Source organism: Pinus tabuliformis, chromosome X, assembly GCF_031772625.1.
Source record: "Pinus tabuliformis cultivar Carrire ecotype Pingquan chromosome X, CPIR1, whole genome shotgun sequence".
NCBI lineage: Eukaryota > Viridiplantae > Streptophyta > Pinopsida > Pinales > Pinaceae > Pinus > Pinus tabuliformis.
The window spans coordinates 606,777,103-606,797,801 of NC_142308.1; the positions used below are offsets into that span (position 1 = coordinate 606,777,103).

Here is a 20,699-nt window from a genome sequence, read left to right on the forward strand (position 1 = left end):
AAATTGTATCCAAATGCCGCAAATGATCATCCCAAGTTTCACTATAAATGGCAAGGTCATCAAAGAATACTAATAAAAACTTCCTTAGTTGCTTCTTGCTGAAGATATTGTTCATACAGGATTGGAAAGTGGCAGGGTCGTTGGTTAGCCCAAATGACATGACCAAAAATTCAAAGTGACCATTTGTTTTCGGCACGTCCTCTTCTTGAACTCGGATTTGGTGGTACCCTGATCGTAAATCGATCTTTGAAAAGTAAACTGCTCCATGAAGTTCATCTAGTAATTCATCGATCTTGGGAATAAGATACTTGTTTTTGATGGTTTTCTTGTTGAGAGCTCGGTAATCAATACACATCCTCCATGTGCCATCCTTTGTCTTCAATAAAACCACAGATGAGGCAAATGGACTTGAGCTCAGTCTGATACAGCCCACTGTTAATAATTCTTGGATGGTCTTCTCTATCTCGTCCTTGAATTTCTTTGGATGTCGATATGGTGTGGTGATTACAGGCTTGGCCCCTTCTTCTAGTTCTATAGTATGTTCAAATCCTCTTTTTGGTGGCAATCCTTGGGGAATATCACCAAATACCTGACCATGCTTGTCCAACACTCGTTGAATGTCTACTTTGTACTGTGGTTTGTCACTGCTGGGAGTCTATTGGCTTGTAATCTTGCATTTTGTTGCATATGTTACATCCTTATGCCTAAAAATGGCCTTCATCCTTCTAGTAGAAACAACCTGTGGTCCACCATTTGCCATACCCCTCAAAACCACCTTACTGCCATTTGGTGCTTTAAATTCCATTTCCAATGCTTGATAGTCCATCATGTGCTTTCCCAATGAATAAAACCATTGAACCCCCAATACCATATTAATATCCACCAAATCAATTATGTAAAAGTCACTTGCAAAAGTATAATTACCAAGTATTACACTCAAAGCTGGGATCATCTGTGTGCAATCCAAGTTGTACCTATCTGCTACTATTACATCAAGGCCTTCGAATTCTTCTGTTGGAGGCCCTCTCTTTGCGACTGATGTTGCATCAATGAAATTATGTGTAGCCCCCCCACCATTCAAGGCTGTGATACGTTGTCCCTTAATGACTCCCCTGATCCTGAAGGTGTAATATATGGGTGTTCCTGAAAGAGTCACAATCTTAACTTGTGGCCAGGATTTCTTTTCTTCACGGGGTTTTTCCTCCTATTTAGCTTCTTCCCATGGGTGTCCTTCCTTGGTACTACTAGGCTTATCGGGTTCGTCATTGCTAGTTGTGGGTTCTTCTCCTTCTTCGTCGTCAGAGAGCACTTCGATGCAGTGAATCTTCCCCTTTCCTAAACAATGATGTCTAGGTTCCCATGGTTCCTTGCAAGTAAAACATAGCTTTTTCCTCCTTAGTTTGCTTCGGGTCTCCTCCTCTAACTAGTCCCTTTTGGGCCAATCACGTTGAGGGGCGTTCTTCTCCTTATCTTTCAGAGGAATGAAAGGTTTGGGAGGGGCTTTAGGTTTGACTACTGTGTTTCCCATGGCATGAGTCTTCTTGATAGCCTCTTGAAGGGTTGTGGGATTGAATTCTTTTACTCAGCCTTGTAGTGTTTCAGATAAAACCTCCGTAAAAAGCATGACTAACCTTTCTTCGGATATATCTATTACCATGATAGTGATACATTCAAATTCTGTAATGAGCTCTTCATGTGATCTCCTCTACTTGAGAAGTGCCAATTCTCGGAAATGGATGTCGGGGTTCTTCCGGTCAAATCTTTCTATCCGCCTTTGCGTAAAATCTTCATAAGAAGCAATGTTGGCATGCCCCATTGTTACTAGACCATGATGCCACCATTCATGCACTTCCCCTTCTAGATGCAATGTTGCAAATTGGATTGCATCTGATTCTGCCACAGGGTTGAGCCTGCAATAGGTGTCTAATTTTTGCACCCAAGCTCTTATTGTACATTTAGATGACCCGTCAAATGAGGGAAGGGAAAGTTTACTCACCTTACATATTAGATCAGAATTAGGCTGTCCCTTGGGTTTGTTTCTGAATCAGAAATTACTATATTCATTGAAGGTCATGGTTGCTCGCATGTTTTCTTCTAGCGCTGCATATTCCCAAAAGTGACCGTTCAACAATCTGTTTGGTTCAACAACTTCTTGGTTTACTAGGGCTTGATTATCGTGAATTGAGGAAGCAACGACCGATGACTCCTCTTGTTGGTTTCCTTGGTGTTAGGACTAAGGAGTAATGGGTTGTGAAAATTTTTCAAACTGAAATCCTATTGCAACAACTAGAAATTATTCTTCTAATTGTTAATTAATTTTAACAATCTATTTGCTACGACAAATACTGAATAAATCACACTGCAACCTTCACAAGTAAAGCACTGCGGAAATAATATGCTGGAAACTGAGAAAACTCTAGCACACGCACACATAAAAATGGCACTGTTATTTTTGGACAAATGTCCCCGGAAAAACCCAATGCGGGAAACCGGTGCAGCGGATGAGGGTTTTATTTTATTATGCAACAGTGAAATCTGAAAACAAACAACAAGAAAATCTAGGCAAAACTATCTGAAGGAATTACCCTTCCTCCACAAGCAACCCCGACACAAAGTCTCTTCAAAAACTCATCCTTCTTGACCCTCTCCGTCAGCCTTAGCGCTGCTCTGTGCAGACCCTATGTCGTCTAGCCTCTGAACTGCCTCTGATGAAGTTGTTTTTCCTGTCTTTGCGGAGGAAATCGCTTCTCTGGCACTCTGGACCCTCTGCGCGACCTTTGGAACTGAAAACAAAATTCTCTCTAGCAAAATCAAATTGTTTCTAAAGCAACTGCGCAGTCCTTTGCGCTGCCTCACTGGGAATGACTCGGCCCCTTGCTGTTGCCTCTCCCAATATGGAAAACTTCCTCCGGATCACTATCTTTGCCCCTCACTGACCCTGCTTTGATCTCTGGCTCTCCGACAACTACTGCTGCTCTCTGGAAGTCGATTTGCCAAAAAAATTGAACTAGAGAAGTGTCTTCTCCAAGTGCCCATCGACTTCTTCTTGTAATCCTCTGTTGGGACTCCAACTACCAAGATTAAATCTTAATCAATGACTAGGATCATCTTGAAGTCAATCCGTGTGAGTTTCTAGATGATTCTCACCTTATCTAAATTAACACTGATTAATTAACCATATTCCCTAAGTTTAGACTTAGGAAATATTTAAAAAGAGACTAATAATCTAATTTAGACACTTCTAGGTGGAATTTTTAGAAATGATTTATGGGTTTTGGAGAAATTATGCCTCTCTAACAAATTTCGTGGCTAGAACACATCCGATGCTACATAAACAAACACTCTCTCTTAGCGAGGAATGTGTTCTAATGCTGCACACCCTGCTACAACACTCTATTTCTGTATCACCTATGTCACGTCGCTGTAGTCTGGCTACTACTTCCCACCACCCACTGCGCAATTCTGATGCTGCATTTGTGCTACTGTTGACACTGCATCTGCATTGCAACTCCCTCTCATTTGTTGCTGCTGCAACGACAACTACTGAAACTGAAAGACATCCAAAATACTGAATCAATTGTGTTTAGTATGATGCCTCTGTCTCCCGAGTTTTGATTGCTACTAGCCTCTGCACTATCACTGAAGTATCTGCGCTGCTGTTGACTCTGCACTGTTGCCAACTCTTCACTGCGCTCCGCAGTATCTGACTGCTACTAGTTCGCAACTGTTACTCTGGTTGTGACTGCATCAACTCCCATGGATCCATCCTGCTACTGAATACTGTGGGCCCCCATAGCCGGTAATGATCCTATGAGGTGAACTCCTCAAAGGACCTTGCCCAATCTCTGTAGCTCTCTAGGGCTACAACTCCAAGTCACTCCACCTCACCCCTGGAGGTATGGTTGCCATCATCGCGAAGTCTTCCTCCAACCTGGAGGACTACTTGTCGATCTCAGCTGACGTTACCTGCTAGTCCTACTTCTCCAACTTGTCCTTCTTCTTGAGAGGACACTGCGTGTTGTAGTGATTGAGCTCACCACACTTGAAGCACTTGACCTTAGATAGGTCGTTCTTCTTCTTTCTATGGTCCCCCTGCCCCTAATTGGGACCCTTAGATGCAAGGGCCACATTCTCCTCCTCCTTAACCACCTTCTGTCTGTTGCCACTACTGCCATTTATGGAGCTTTTCAACAAATCTTGTCTCAATTCATCCTGCTGCAAATCAAACCACATTCTGTCCCATCCTAGTAGCGTGTCTCTGCCCAATATACTTTGGGTGAAGACTTGCCAATCCTCTGAGACATTGTTGAGTGCCAATTGTAGTAGCTCTGAAGGTTGAGGTGCTGACCCAACAGCTGAAAGCTGGTCTCGTACTTCCTTAATCCTGATGAGGAAGGGATTTATGCCTTCCTCCTTCTGCATCCCAATGCATCTCAACTTCTCCTCTAGGAACATCTTTCGCTGCTCGGAAGTACCCTGGTATAGTGTGGAGAGAGCACCATCCCACATCTCATTGGCCATTCCCTTGGTTGCTATATGTGAGACTATACGGTCCCGGACTCCATTCAGGATCAAAAGCTTCACTCGCGCCATCTCCTTCCTATATTCCTTGAGTTGGTTTGCATCCTGAGGAACTGCCCCTACATTATCAATGTAGTCCTTCAGGCCATATTCATCAAGAAAGAAGGACATCTTGGCCTTCCAAATGACATAGTTGGATGATCCATCCAACCTATCCTGATCTCTAAGCCTTGTAGTGGTCATCTCGAAAATTGTCGAAAATCCCCTCTTTCCTTCTACTTGGCTGCTGTTCTGCTACTCGCACTCCCTTCTGGAGTGAGAAGATCTGCTCACAACTACTGCCAATCTGCAAGGAAAAATCGAACTTCTAAGACTCAAAGTTCCCTGAGAGAAATTTTCCCTCTGCTATGTGTGCTTTTCTCTTCCACCCGACGCTGGTTCTGCTGCTGCACAAACCCTCTGCGTCCAACCAAAAATCTTCTTAGTGAAAATATGAGCTACAACTACTCCCTCTGACTGCTGGAATCACTCTCTTGGGCAAATCAAATTTTCTGCACCCCTGCAACTGAAAATTGAACTGCTGGCCCGATAATTAGGCTTGCCTGTCTTAGCACTGCGCTGCCTCGAGAATTTCGGCCTGCTGCTCCCTCTGAGCTGCGGAATTCTTTCTCCACTTTTGAGCTTCCTGGTTGATCAATCACGCTCTGATACCATGCGAAAATTCCTCAAACTGAAATCTTATTGCAACAACTAGAAATTATTCTTCTAATTGTTAATTAATTTTAACATTTTTTTTGCTACGACAAATACTAAATAAATCACACTACAACCTTCAAAAATAAAATATTGCGGAAATAATACCGTTGGAAACTGAGAAAATTCTAGCACACACATAAAAATGACATCGTTATTTTTGGACAAATGTCCCCGAAAAAACCCAATGCAGGAAAACTGGTGCAGCAGATGAGGGTTTTATTTTATTATGCAACAGTGAAATATGAGTACAATCTATGGGTGCCCAACTGACAATCCAAACAACAAGAAAATCTGGGCAAAATTATCTAAAGGAATTACCCTTCCTCCACAAGCAACCCCGACACAAATTCTCTTCAGAAATTTGTCCTTCTGGACCCTCTACATTAGCCTTTACGCTGCTCTGCACAGGCCCTATGATGTCTAGCCTCTGAACTGCCTCTGATGAAGTTGTTTAGCCTGTCTCTGCTGAGGAAATCGCTTCTCCGACACTCTGGATCCTCTGCCCGACCTCTGGAACTGAAAACGAATTTCTCTCCAACCAAATCGAATTGTTTTTGAAGCAATTGCGCAGTCCCCTATGCTGCCTCACTGGGAATAACTCGGCCCTTGGCTTCTGCCTCTATGGATCTGGAAAACTTCCTCCGGATCACTGTCTCTGCTCCTCACTTACCCTGCTTCGATCTCTAGATCTCCGACAACTATTGCTGCTCTCTGGAAATCGATCTGCTAAGAAAATCGAACTACAAAAGTGTCTTCTCCAAGTGCTCATCGACTTCTTATAATCCTCTGTATGACTCCAACAACCAAGACTAAATCTTAATCAATGGCTAGGATCATCTTGAAGTCTATCCATGTGATTTTCTAGATGATTCTCACCTTATCTTAATTAATATTGATTAATTAACCATATTCCCTAAGTTTAGAGTTAGGAAATATTTAAAAAATGACTAATAATCTAATTGAGAGACTTCTAGGTGGAATTTCCAGAAATGATTTATGGTTTTGGAGAACTCATGTATTCTAGCCTCTCCACGAAATTTTGTGGCTAGAACACATTCGATGCTACAGAAACTAACACGGGGTCACGATTCCCACCCCCTTCCATGTTAGTTCTGTTGTTGCAAGCAACACTTTCATTTCCTATAAGATGAGTGATCAGCTAAGCAAGTTGTTGCTGACCCTGGGCCAATGTTTGTATTAATTGTTGTTCTTGTTGTTATCCTTGTAATATCAAATTTGATATTTTTGTCTATCCATGTATCAATACATGTAAGAGATCCTTGGTGTATGGATCTCCTCGTTCCTCCTTACCCTCCATGGTTGCCCTGTGATGACCCATATTCTTCCTGACTGTAACATTACTCGTATCTCCCGGAAACATGCACAAAACTCACAGGCTGGCAGGATTCCAACACTTTGATACCACTGTAATGAGCTAGGTTAATTTTGCCCTAGGTTTACTAGGAGATTAGGGTTTTGAGGCAGAAATTTATTTGTCAAACAATAATTACATCTGATTCAAATAATGCGTTCTTCTGATGAACAACACCAATAATTAAGATACAATAAACTGAATAGAGCGAATTATTTCAAATAAACCAATTCCAATTAATAGTGAATTCAACAACGCATTGCAATTTCAATAAAAACCATACCACAGTTGTTCATATAATTCACATTCAGACAAAAACCAAGTTTTGACACTTGGATTGTATATCCTAACTAAATGTTCAAATAAACCAATCATCTAACCCTACGTTCAACCTAGTCTGATCAACTCGAGAATTAGATTTGAATCCTTCCTCTACTATAGGTCCCGCTTGATTTAGACTGTCATTTCTGTCTTTTCCTTGCCTCCATCCACTCGTCAGATGTGTAATCACGCTCGATGTTGGTTTCTAAGCCTCGATCTAGTCTGATCAACTCGAGAATTAGATTTGAATCCTTACTTTGCTATGGGTCCCGCTTGATTCAGACCCTCGATTCTATATTTTCCTTGCCTCCATCCACTCATCAAATATATAATCACACTTGGTGTTGGTTTCTAAGCCTCGATCTGCTACAGAAATTAAAACATCATCTCAAGAGATTAGTTATGCTTTAGCTTGGCTCAAACTGTACAAATCTGTTCATGCTAGCGATCGTTTTGGACAACCCCGAAATCTTCCTTGAGCCACGGATCCACGCTACTAAATAGTGACTGTCGTCAAGTAATAAATCATGAACTTCAGCACCAGAAGCCTTAGAATGAACTCCAACCCATTGCAGATTTTGTCCGTCCTTTATTGGTCACCTTGGGTAGATTCTATTGCAGGGATTCAGGGAATTAGTGTTCGACCCGCCCAAACGTCTTCCAGAATTCTGCAATGATATGTCGTTAGGATCTGGGTACTTCGAGAGGAATCTTGCTCTGTTGAGAAATCTATAGGGCAGTAGTTAGCATGATTTCTCTTTCTATGATAACTGCTTGTGATATCTTTTTACTTTTTCTTACTTATTAACTTTTTCTCTTATTATTATGTTTGTTTATCATCAAACAACTACCAAAACAAGAAGAACAATAGTACACAAGTACACATGATATAGGCTGCAAGCTAGGGCCAAAACCTCTCCACTTGAGAAGAAAACTGTAAATCTCCTCTTCTTATAGATTCTTCAATTGATGAATTCCAAGACCTCTAGACCAAGACCAATACCCTTCAAGACCAAGTCCAACCTCTCCTGATGATGTGCTTCCTTTGTCCAAGTCAAACCTAGTCAAATCTCTTCCAGCAGCACAACTTCGACCCCTAGCTTTAGAATTTTAGCCTCTACTGCAGGTCTAAAATTTTCGCCCCCCAACAACTGCTACTGCATCCACACATGTTAGCTCGATTTAACCTTCCAAGTCCTCCCAACATGTAATATCCCCAATTTTGTGAGCATGAGAATTTTGCCTGATTTTGGCGATATTAAGTAAAGGTGGCAAATATTATTTTGGAGAAAGGTGGCAAATATTATTTTATTGGAGATTGGCGCAAAATTATTATTTTATTAAAATGGAGGCAAAAGTCACTTAGTGGAAAATGACCCCCACCAATAAAATAATAATTAAAAAAGGAGTCTAGAAGCATGGGGAGAAATACTAAAAAGAGGATGGACTCATTTGCTAATCATATTTTGACTATTACATTTCACCTTTCATCTTCTCTTGGGGCTGTTTATCACAAGAAGAAAAGTGCTGTTTAGCACTAGGAATTCCAAGTGGAATTCCACCTCTACCTTCGGTGAACTTCGAGTGTCACCCTAGGGGAGTAAGAAGCGAAGCACCCTAGGATTAGTGCTTGTCATTGGAGGGCTATCTATACACTTTATAGACTCATATACATTGTTATATCCCCAACAAGGGTTCTTCACAATGTTGCACGAAGCGGAAGCGTTTTTTGGAAGCGGGGACGCCGAAGCGTGATTTTCCAAAAATCTAGGAAGCGAAGCGTCCGCGGAAGCGTCTGCTATATATATATATATTTTTATATTTTTTTGCATTTATACTCAAAACAAACATCCCAAATACCAAATTAATTGTAGAAGACATGAAAACATGCATATTTTTGCATAAATCAAGATAGATATAACATCCATTGTACATTAATGATCTAGAATCTAGATTCTTCTCCTCTTGTCTAGCCTTTGCCTCTACCTCGATTGTCTAGGGATATTAGTCAACATTGCCCAATTTTGATCAAACTACCTAATTCAAGACTTAAAATATGGTAGAAAAAGCTTAACATGTTTGATCGATGATTTTGACTTGATTGAAAGGTAATTTTTTGCTAAGGGCGTGCCGCGTGACAAAGGAGTTCAACAATTAACACCACCAACACTAGGGTACATATAGGGCTTGGTGCTCTTGATTAAATGCTAATCACATACCTTCATACTTGATATAATCTAATGAAATGCCACAATCCCATTGATCTTGAATACCTGAAAACTGTTAAGTCTGCTGAATTTTGAATAGGATATGAAATTCTATTTTCTCCATCTGAAGTCCAATGAGGCTGGAACCACTCTCAAACATCCTGAGTCATTTCATGGTAATGTTAAAAATTTAAGTAAAAGGATGAAAATGAAAAATAAAGGAGAATGTCACTTTTACTTTAAGAATTTAACATTACCATGAGGGAGCATCTGCTATATTTATATTTTTTTTGCCTTCATTCGTCACCCTAACCCAAGGTGGACCCACCCCCAACAAGCAAACTCACCTAAAATTTAAAAAAAAATTGAAAAAAAAACGATTTTCTAAACGCTTTTCCGGAAGCTTTTCTGGAAGCGTACGGAAGCGTCTGGGAAGCGTACGCTTCCTCCTCCGAAGCGCCACGCTTCCGACGCCCGAAGCGCCGTACGAAGCGCGCTTCGGCGCTTCCGTACAACGCTTCCAAATTTCCAGGAAGCGGCTAAAAAAGCCGAAGCGGCGCTTCCGAATTCGGAAGCGCCGCTTCCGGCCAAGCTTCCTAGGCGCTTCCGGGACGCGCTTCGGTGCTTGGAACCGGGGGGGGGGGGGGGGGGGGGCGCTTCGTGCAACACTGGTTCTTCATACATGGCATGGACTCTTTGACTTTTAATGACCAATCGTAAGGCTCTCAATGGGAGCCATCTAAAATAAAATCACTTGCTCATGAAACCCATGAAGGAAGGCTTACAAAAATAATTTTATTTTCTTCATTACATCATTTACAAAAGTCACAATTACATGTGATTATGAAGACCGAACCTAGTTACGCTTTCAACACTTACTTCCTAGCAACTTCCTCTTCAAATACTAGAAGTTCTTCATCATCAGAGTCCATAGGAAGATCTTTTGATTTCTTGAATGCAATACTTTCATCAAATATCACATCTCGACTGACTTCTATTCAATGCCTTCTTTTATGTAGATCCTATAGGCCTTAGAAGAGTTACTATAGCCAACAAATGTTCCTTTCATGCTTGATGGATCCAACTTCTTTCTCTTGTCCTTTGGTATATGAATATAGACAAGACAACCAAAACTTCAGAGATGATCCATGCTTGGTCTTTGTAGCTTCTCCCCACGGAAATTTCGACAAACCTTGATCAGGTAACATAGCTTTTACACTTTCTTCAATAGATCGATTCTTTCGTTCTGCAACTCCATTTTGCTCGGGATTATATGGAACAATCAACTCCCTCTTAATCCCAGACCCCTTACAGAAGACTATAATTTCGTTGGATGTGTATTCTCTTCCATTATTAGACCTTAATATCTTGATTCTCCTTTCTATAAGGTTCTCTACTTAAACTTTGAATTCTTGAAATTTGATAAATACTTCATCCTTGGATTTCATTAAGTAAACCCAATTTTTCCTTGAATGATCATCTATGGATGTGACATAATATAGATGACCTCCAAGTGACTTTGGAGTCATAGGACCACAAACATCAGAATGAATAAGATCCAATATTTCTTTTGACCTTGAAGCACTGCTTCCAAATGGTCTCATTCTGTTCATACCCAATGCACATCCCTTGCATACTCCTTTATGATCTTCTTTTAGATCGGGGATGTCATTCACTATTGAACTTAGGGTTTGTAGGATTTTGTAGTGAAGATGACAAAATCTTCTATGCCAAAGTTTACATGGGTTAACTTCAGTGTGAATCAAAGCTTGAGTGAGGGGAGTTAATGATCTGTAAAGTCTTCCTTCACGGATCCCAATCATTTTTGCATCTTCAATGTTTGAGTTTTTACCCCATACTACAACCTTTCCATCAATGAAAACAACTCTATTACCCCTGTCTTCTAGACTTGAAATGGAGAGTAGATTCTTGTGTAAACCTGGAACAAATAAGATATTGTTGAGATGAATGTTTCCTCCATTCTCTAGCTCAAGTGAAGTTGATCCAATTCCTCTCACAGGGTAGCTTTTATTGTCACCAAGCTCTACAGAGTAAGAGGACTTTCCTTTTGATAATGTCTTTAATTGCTTGTGATGACCAGTGATATGTCTTGATGCTCCAATGTCGATCACCCAAATACTCTCATCTTGAAATGTGCCAGTGAGTGTTGAGAATAGTCCTTCATCCTTTGTAGATGTCTTGGTCACTTCTTTTTTAGAAGAAAATAAGAGATCCCATACTTCTTTGATGCCCTTCTTGAGTTGACTTGCCACCTTCATACACTTCTTTATGAACTTCTTTAGTGTAGAGGATATTTTCATTATGCCCTTAGCCAATGTTAGCTTTGATACCATGTTGAGAAATCTATAGGGCAGTACTTATGATGATTTCTCTTTCTATGATAACTACTTGTGATATCTTTTTACTTTTTCTTACTTGTTAACTTCTTCTCTTATTATTATGTTTGTTTATCATCAAACAACTACCAAAAAAAGATGAACATAAGAACACAAGTACACATGATATAGGTTGCAATCCAAGGCCAAAACCTCTCCACTTGAGAGGAAAACCCGTAAATCTCTTCTCTTCTTATAGATTCTTCAATTAATAAATTCCAAGACCTATAGACCAATGCCAATACCCTTCAAGACCAAGTCCAACCTCTCTTGATGATGTGCTTCCTTTGTCCAAGTCAAACCCAGTCAAATCTCTTCCAGTAGCACAACTTTGACCCCCAGGTTCAGAATTTCAGCCTCTATTGCAGGTCTGAAATTTTCGGCCCCTAGTAATTGCTACTGCATCCACACATGTGAGCTCGATTTAGCCTTCCAAGGCCTCCCAACAACTTTTCTTGCTTTTCTTCCTTGTCTAGGGCTAGAATGTGACCTAGTAGGTCCTTCTTCCAACAACTTTGACCCTCTTTCAATAGATAGAGAATCTCGACCTTGAAGCAGCAAACCCTAGCCTTCCTTCTTCGCACATGTGAGATAGAATTAGCCCAGAAACTTCTTCCTTCGTCCTCTTCCTTCTTTGCTAGCTCTTTTTTGCTCCTCCTTCGCTTGAATGAGATGTGAGATGAATGTGTCTCAAGGAGGTCAAGTTCCCTCCTTTATATAGGCTTCTCAAGGTGGACGTGGCTCCTCAAAATAGGCCGACTTGGTCTTGATGGGTATTTTGACACTTTTAATTACAAAAATAGTTTTCTTTACAAGTTACAATGTACCCGATGGGTTCTTCAACTTATGACAATGACTCTTTTGACTTCTTGACCTAGGACAAACCCTAGAAGCACTCAATGGGTGCTTGACTTCTAAAATAAAAGACCTTGAGCATGAAACCCATGCTCCAATAACAATAATAATTTTTCTTTCATTTTACAAAATACAAGAATCAAAAGTACATTTCATATTTATGAAGACCGAACCTAGTTACACATTTTTCAACATGCTCTACCCTACTTCTGTGCAAGACTGTCCAGCTAAGCACAAAACCCTCACTGATCACGGGTGACGTCCTTGTGCCAAACCAAAGGATCTCATTTTCCTCTCTGTCTCAAATAAGAATTCTTGCGCTCAACAATAATCGAATTTAACAGGAATTCGCTGCCATACAAAGATAGTAAACTTTCTGCCCAAAACCATTGTTTTACAAACCGGCCGTTTCGAAACCGAAACGGCCGAGTCGAACCGAGTTGAAGCCTTGAGGAGTGACCCGGTAGAAAAACCAGTCCGGGAGGCCGAGTCATGACTGACTCGGCCGAGTTATTGCATGACTCGGCCGAGTCAGTCATGACTCGGTCAACCCGGCCGTTTTGCACATCTACTCGGCCGAGTCATTAAATTCAGCCAGTCACCCAAAGAAACAACGATTTTTCTATTTTTTTTTTAACTTTTTAACATTTGGCTGATTGTTGGGGACTCCAAGGTGTTTTCTAAATTGGTTAAGTGCTATTTGGGGTCCATTCCCCTCTCCTAGTATTGATATGATGTTCAAATTTCATGGTAATGTTAAATTCTTAAAGTAAAAGTGACATTCTCCTTAATCTTCGTTTTCATCCTTTTACTTCGGTCAACCCGGCCGTTTTGCACATCTACTCGGCCGAGTCATTAAATTCAGCCAGTCACCCAAAGAAACAACGATTTTTCTATTTTTTTTTTTAACTTTTTAACATTTGGCTGATTGTTGGGGACTCCAAGGTGTTTTCTAAATTGGTTAAGTGCTATTTGGGGTCCATTCCCCTCTCCTAGTATTGATATGATGTTCAAATTTCATGGTAATGTTAAATTCTTAAAGTAAAAGTGACATTCTCCTTAATCTTCGTTTTCATCCTTTTACTTAAATTTTTAACATTACCATGAAATGACTCAGGATGTTTAAGAGTGGTTCCAGCCTCATTGGATTTCATATGGAGAAAGTAGAATTTTAGATTTCATTCAAAATCCAGCAGACTTATCATTTTTTCAGGGTTTTAGGATTGGAGGATTGCAATGTTTCCATTGAATTTTGTCATGTATTAGGGTATGGAACTCGTATTTAATCAAGAGCACCAATCCCTCTGTGTACCTTGATGTTAGTGACATTGGTTGTTGAACTCCTCTGGGATTCGCTCTCAAACCTGGAGCTTCTGAAAATGTCGCTTCTGCTCCCGTTTTCGCTCTCGCTCCCCACTTCCGCTCCTGCTCCCAAGTAACACTGAGCTAGATGATGTTGGCAACTCTAGCAGTAGCCAGTACTGGTCATTGATGGGGCCCCTTGTCTGACTCTGATGATGATGATCCAGAGATTGGTCGAGATGATCTTGGCTCCTCTGGCAGTAGCTACTAGCCTCCTTGGTTATTTGTATTTTGTTTTGACTCTTGAGTCTTTGATCATGTATGACAGACTACAGTTGACTATGTATTTACTATTGCCATTGGGTTACCACCGTACCATTTTGATATAATGGATTTGTTCATGAGCCTACTTTGATCATATGTTGTCTTCCATGTATATTATAATGTTGTGTGTTTGGAAACTTGAATGAAAATCTTTAAAATTATGTTTAAAATATTTAAAATTATGTTTTTTTATAAAAAAAATAAATATTTAATGTATTTTTTACAACGACCGAGTCATTGAAATCGAGCCGGCCGAGTCATTACCGAGTCGGAGTCCGAGTCGGAGTCGATCCTCGGCCGAGTCCGAGTCCGAGTCCGAGTTGTAAAACATTGCCCAAAACAGAGATAGTCACCACAAAACTTGTTTCAAACAGAAATTGCTGCCATTTTATAGAGTTTTTTTTTTCTTATGCCAGAATAGAAGAAGAGAAAAAGAAAATGTGTCAACTAGGGTGGAATCTTTCACCACCGAAATTGACAAAGAGAAAGGGGTCTTAAAACCCTCAAAGCTAATGCTCAAGAAACAAATGAGATGATCCACACTTGATGCTCCAAAATGAATTCATCCCTCTCATATTTATAGATTTCCTAGAGGGGTCTCTTCTTCTAAAATGATTGAGTAAACTTTACTCCAAGCCCCAATTTTGGGTTTCTTCGTCCAGCTGCCTCAAATCTTGCCCAACAGTGGGAATTTTTTTGGGGTTTTTCCCTTTTATGGAGGACTATAGCCTACGGGGATTGATAGGCTACTTTGTCCCATTCGTCCTCAATTCATAGAGGACGTTACACCTTAGAAGCTAAGTAACATTGTAGACTTCTGAAAGAATCAAATGATTGGATCTGAATTGGAACGGCATTTTGTAATTGGCTTCATAGAAATAAGCATCATTAATATATGGATTTCGTTTTAGAAACATCAAGATATCTTTTTTTCTATAATATTATTTTTTTACTTATTAGCTATTGGATGAGCTGGGTGTGGTGGTAACCAAATTCATTTTGATGTTCTTTGTTTGAACTTTGATTTATAAAATCAAATCAGTGCACTGCAGGCTTTTACTAAATTAGTATCCTTGTATAATATATAATATAAGATGACTTTGAACTTCTAAAGGAACAATGATCAAGATAATACCACCACCCATTGCAATGCTTCTTGGATAATAATTTTAGCTTTGCAAGGTAGCTAACCTTGAAAATACGAGGTACATGCAAGATTTTTGAGGTACATGCAAAGCTATAAAAGAGGCTTTCTTTGGCTGATGTGTGATGTAAATGTGTTCTATTTTCTTTCTTCATCAAAATGGTTGTCCTAGTTGAATGACTTAATGTTGTCCTTGGCATAGAGACCATCTTTTTGTCATCAATAGACCTGATCTCTTGTGTCTTGTGGCAGATAAATGATCGTTATGAGTTTCCCCTGCAGCTTGATTTGGATAGGGATAATGGAAAATATCTTTCTCCAGATGCAGACAGGAGTGTACGTAATTTGTACACTCTACACAGGTAACCCTTGTTCAGGCTCCAAGAAGTTGGTGCCTCTTACCTAACATTTAAAAATCCCAAACCCAAGTAACAAATGTGTCTTACAGCCTTTTTAATCTTTAATCAAGTTCAAATTGGTGTATTGTGCACTTTTGGCTGAAACAAGAAAAGTTGGATATCCTTGCAAGTATCTCTGATATGCCTGGTATTCAACATGAGTCTAGATTTCCACTGCATCTCCTGCATGATTTACCCTCTGTCAACTTTTCCCAGGTTGGACCTACATAATAATAGTCCCACATACTGGATGCTGTGTTGCAGTTCTATTGTAGTTTGTGATATTAGGGTGCCTAAACAGACTTTTACATTGATTGTACTAATTCTATATTTATCAATATCTGTGTAGTATGTACAAGTAATGGAGCGTGCCTTATTGTTTTCGCCCATAAATAAAAGAGTTTGGCTAGCATGTCTAGTGTGAATCAAAACCTACAATAGTAGTTGACCAAGAAACGATTCATTCGAAATTAGTCAATTGGGGGGGATTTTTTCGTGTGTAACATAATTCTGTAAAAAAAATGGGCTTTCCATAAATATCATTAAAAGCATTCTCAAGTTAATTGCACTGATCTATTTCAAAATTATGCAATTAAACTAACAAAGGACAGTTGGATTATTTGACCATATCTACATCCTCCATAGTGATGTTACACATTGTAAACAAGATGAACATTATGGCAATGTTAACTAGAGGGAATTAAGTTTATCTGTGATTTCTTAAGTGTGCATACAATAGAGTATTGAATATGATATCCAAGTGACATGAATGACTCTCTGTAAATGTACTCTCCAATTGCCCTGTTCAAATCCTGCTTGTGGTGCCTAAGGTGAGCAGGGGTGTCTTAAGGAATATCTAAAATGGGAGAGGCAGTCAACAGAGATGTCAACAACCTGGAGTATCAAGGAGGCCATAGAGAACCAAACTTGCCTTCATATCGAGGTGCTTATAGAAGCAAGCTTTTTTGAAGAGCAAAGAGACAGAAGGGATACCTTTCCCATCTTATGGTTGAGTCTCCTAGAGTCCCAATCCCATGGAGAAAGGAGATAAGCTCGAAGATAGTTTTGAGGTGTAAATGATGGTCCTAACTTTGCAAGGATGATGGTTTGAGTAATTTTCCAGTTGCAACAGATCATAGTTTCAATATGAGAGTTTAGACACTCTCAATCCTAGCCTAGTTAGATGATAGCAAGTTATGTCCTTAGATCTGAGAACCAACCACAAAATTATTGTCAAGAGGGACATCCTAGACAAGATGTCTTGAAAGTGTAGTTGTAATCTGAAAACATTGTCTCTCTAGCAATGTAGGTAAAGTGTAGTCCCTTCCTAAAGCTTTGAAAAGCCTACCTCAAATTGAATTGTGAGCTTGAAAATTGCTCCTCCAAATATATGCAAGTCGCATTGATCTCAATCTCATTACCTTGGGAAGATTGGTAATTTGAAAAGGTCTTAGACAAATTGAAGATATGACCTTAGCTCTACCAAGGTTAACCACCAATTGTTTAAGATCACATAAACTAGATGGGGAATCAATATTCCTTTGATACCTGTTAGGGGAGGAGGCTAAAATGATCTCATTGTTACTGAATAAGAGCAAAGAAATCAAGGTGTGATGTAGAAGATGTCTCCCTCTTGTATGTGCTCCTTGATGAAAGACTACATATCATAGATTCCAAAAAGAGCTAGTGAGAGACCATTGATAGGTTTAGAGTCTCATGATGCCAGCAAGAAGAGTTTTATAAATGTCAATGCTTGTAGTCCTTGGACATTTGAAGAATGATGTTGAGCCTCTTCATTGATAGCTTAGGGAGAGAAGATGTGGTGGTTTGGTACTCATCAAAACCTACCTATCCTTAAGCTTTGAGATTCCCACTTGGACATTGGTAAGAGAGCCATGCATTTAAGCTTTCTAGCATAGTGCTTGGAAAAAGTTTGCCAATTGTTATGGTTCCATAATTATTAAGGTTTGATGTATTTGTCGATTGAAATTAGGTGCATGATATGTTGGATAGTGCATGATACAAAGAGTATCCATATAGAGCTTCAAGCAAAGTTGGCAACTATTGCAAGCCATTGGAGAGAGATTGTTCTTGTAGATAAATTGTTGGATAAAAACACCTAGGATTCAAAAAGTTTTAAAAACCATAAGGATTATTGGAAGAGTAGTGAGTGAGAATCTTTGTGAATATTAAAACTAGATTCTTGAGCATATTGCACTATGCTTCAAGAACATCCAATTTTTCTCTTCGTTGCATAGTTTTAAAACCAGGTTGGTCTGACTTGGGTTTGGCCTGGTAGACCGAGCCAAATCCCTGCCTAGGCCGACTCGGCCAAAAATTCGGTTCGACGGCTGGTCCATTACCGTGACTGAGTCGATCGGTCTGTTACCGTAACTGACTCGGCCTGTTTGGTAACGGATTGGCCGATTGGGCCGAGCTCGTCTTAAACCCGCTGACCTGCTTGGCAAAAAAAAAAGGCGGGAGGACGGAATCCAAGTTGGTTTTTTTTTTCCCCTAATTCCTCTACCCCTCTCCCAAACCTATAAAAATGACCCAACCCCCTCACATTTCCTCACAACTATCTCATTGCATTTGTGTGAGCATTTGTGAGGAATTTGTGAAGAGTTGGAGTTGGTTTTTGGAGCAACAGTGAGGAGGTTCTTGGGCAATCATCAGAGCAACATTTTGGAGTAGCATTGAGAAAGCTACATGTATTTTTTTTTTCACTTCTCAAATCTGCCCTTGTTTTTTTTTTTTTTTTGCCGATCTGGAAGTCGAAAAGAGTAATTTTTCTAGAAGAAATGAAGAGTTGTTTTTTTTTTCTTTTCATTTTTAGACTTTTGTCTTTTCATTTCCAATTCCCACTATTAGAAAATGGCTTTTGGAATGAAAGATGTTGCTTGGGCATATGCTGAGATGATTGACAATCAAATGTATTGCAAATTTTGTCATAAAAGAATTAAGGGAGATGGAGGGGGCATTCATAGGCTGAAACAACACTTGGATGGTATTAGAGGCCAAATTGTCCCATGTGCAACACCAACAGAGCAGATTGGGGAAATTAGGAAGGAGTTGCTAGAAAAATTTGAGAAGTTTGAGGAAGAAAAAGCTAGGCAAAAAGAAATAGAGGCTGAAATAGGGAGGAAGAGGAGTCTAAAACACATGATGGCTGCCAACCCCAATTTTGATTATGAGGGCTCTTTATGTATCCCTTGTACTGATGCATCCAACACCTTCCACAATGTTTCTCCCTCTTTGGATTCTATTCAAGAAAAGGGTAAGGGTAAAATTAACAAGAGGGGTGATATCAAAAGTTATTTCACACCCTCCTCTCCCTTTGATAGTGCACATGGTCCTCAAGCTAATAAAAGTCAAATCCAACCTACTTTAGATGACCATTGGAAGAAAGAATTGAGAGAAACTACCTGTGATCACATAGCTAGATGGTGGTATGATGCTGATATCCCCTTCAATGTTGCCCGCTCACTATATTATCAACCTATGTTTGTGTTGAAATATGTAACTAGGTCCAGTCTTCATAATGACATATGTAATCATGATTTTATGTATTTGATGTAATGAGAAAAATAAATTTGTTATTGTTTTTCTTGAGGCATGGGTTTCATGCTCAAGGAAATTTATTTTATAGGTCAAGCACCCATTGAGAGCTTCTAAGGCTTATGAGTCATTGTCATGTATGAATGACCCATTTGGGCATGTTACATATTGTAAAAAGAATTTATTTGAGTGAAAGTCAAGTCAAAGAACCCTCCAAGACCAAACCGTGTTGCAATATTCAAGTCAGCCTACACTCAAGAACAAGTTGGCCTAAAAGAAGCAATTCGACCCAATGAGAAGCTGATATAAAGGAGACATTGAATTCATTTGGAAGACACATCAATCACAACAAGTTCGATCAAAAGAACAAGAAGAAGTGCGAAGGAGAAGAGGACGAAGAGGAAGAGAAAATCAAGTTTTTGGGATTGTTTTTGGGGCTACTTCTCTCCACACGTGCAAAGGAATTAGGGTTCTTGCTGCTACAGAAAAGTTGAGTTGTAGAAGTGAAGTTAGGTCATCAAGAGGAGCTATTTTGGAAGCCGAATTCTCTAGGAGAGAGAATCTACCTAAGCAAAGGAGAAAGGAACACAATCTCACACCATCATTTCTCACACATGCAAGGGTTAGGGTTTTTGCAAAATATTTTTTTGGGCAGGTCGAAGTTGCAGAAGATTTTTCTAGGTAGGTCAAAGTTGACAAAGTTTGGTTCTGGACAGGTCAAAGTTGTAGAAAAAATTGCTGGGTTCGTTGAAGCTATAGAAGAAGATACTGGAAGTCAGAATTTGTAGAAGTTGCTAAAATCAAGGTTCGGCTTGGCCTTGGTGGTTCTTGGTCAAGGGTCAAAGGTCTTGGAATTTGTCAGTTGAAGGTCTATAAGAAGAGAAAGAATTCTTGTGGGTTTTCCTCTCAAGTTGGAGAGGTTTTGGCCTTAGTTGATCGCCTACATCTTGTGTCCTATTGTCTCATTGTTCTTTATGTTTTGGTAGCTGTTTGATGATAGAGAACACTAATTATAATTAAATGAAAGAAGTAAATTAAGTAAATATACATCACAAGCAGTTATCAAAAGAAAAGAAATCTCCTACACTTGTTGCCCCTAGATTTCTCAATAGCTTGATGCCATATTTGCTACCGGTAAGGGCTTCAAAGGCTCTAATATCCCTGAATTAAGGGGATCTCTTTTGCAAAAAGAGGCTATGTCCATTGAGGAATATTTGAAAGATTTCAAAAGCTCATGGGTGAAAATAGGATGTACCATCATGTCAGATGGATGGATTGATCAAAGGAACCATACCATTATAAATTTTCTTATCTTTTGCCCATAGAGAACCATGTTTCTAAAATCAGTTGATGCATCTAATAAGATGAAAGATGCACACTTGTTGTTTCAACTTTTGAATCAAGTTGTTGAAGAGGTGGGGGTGGCTAATGTTGTTTAGATCATCACAGATAATGTCTCTAACTATGTTCTTGCTGGTAAAATGTTAGAGGAAAAACACAAAACCATCTTTTGGACCCCATGTGTTGCATATTGCATAGACCTCA

At 39.7% G+C, this 20,699-nt stretch overlaps 1 pseudogene across 1 annotated transcript in view; it reads left to right on the forward strand.

Moving 5' to 3' along the window:
* LOC149141502 (ubiquitin C-terminal hydrolase 13-like) overlaps positions 1-20,699 on the forward strand; it is a 239,702-nt pseudogene that overhangs the window by 16,589 nt on the left and 202,414 nt on the right. Inside the window, exon 9 of the transcript XR_016264985.1 lies at positions 15,451-15,560. The product of XR_016264985.1 is annotated as a ubiquitin C-terminal hydrolase 13-like (transcript). The remainder of the gene's footprint in view (positions 1-15,450; positions 15,561-20,699) is intronic.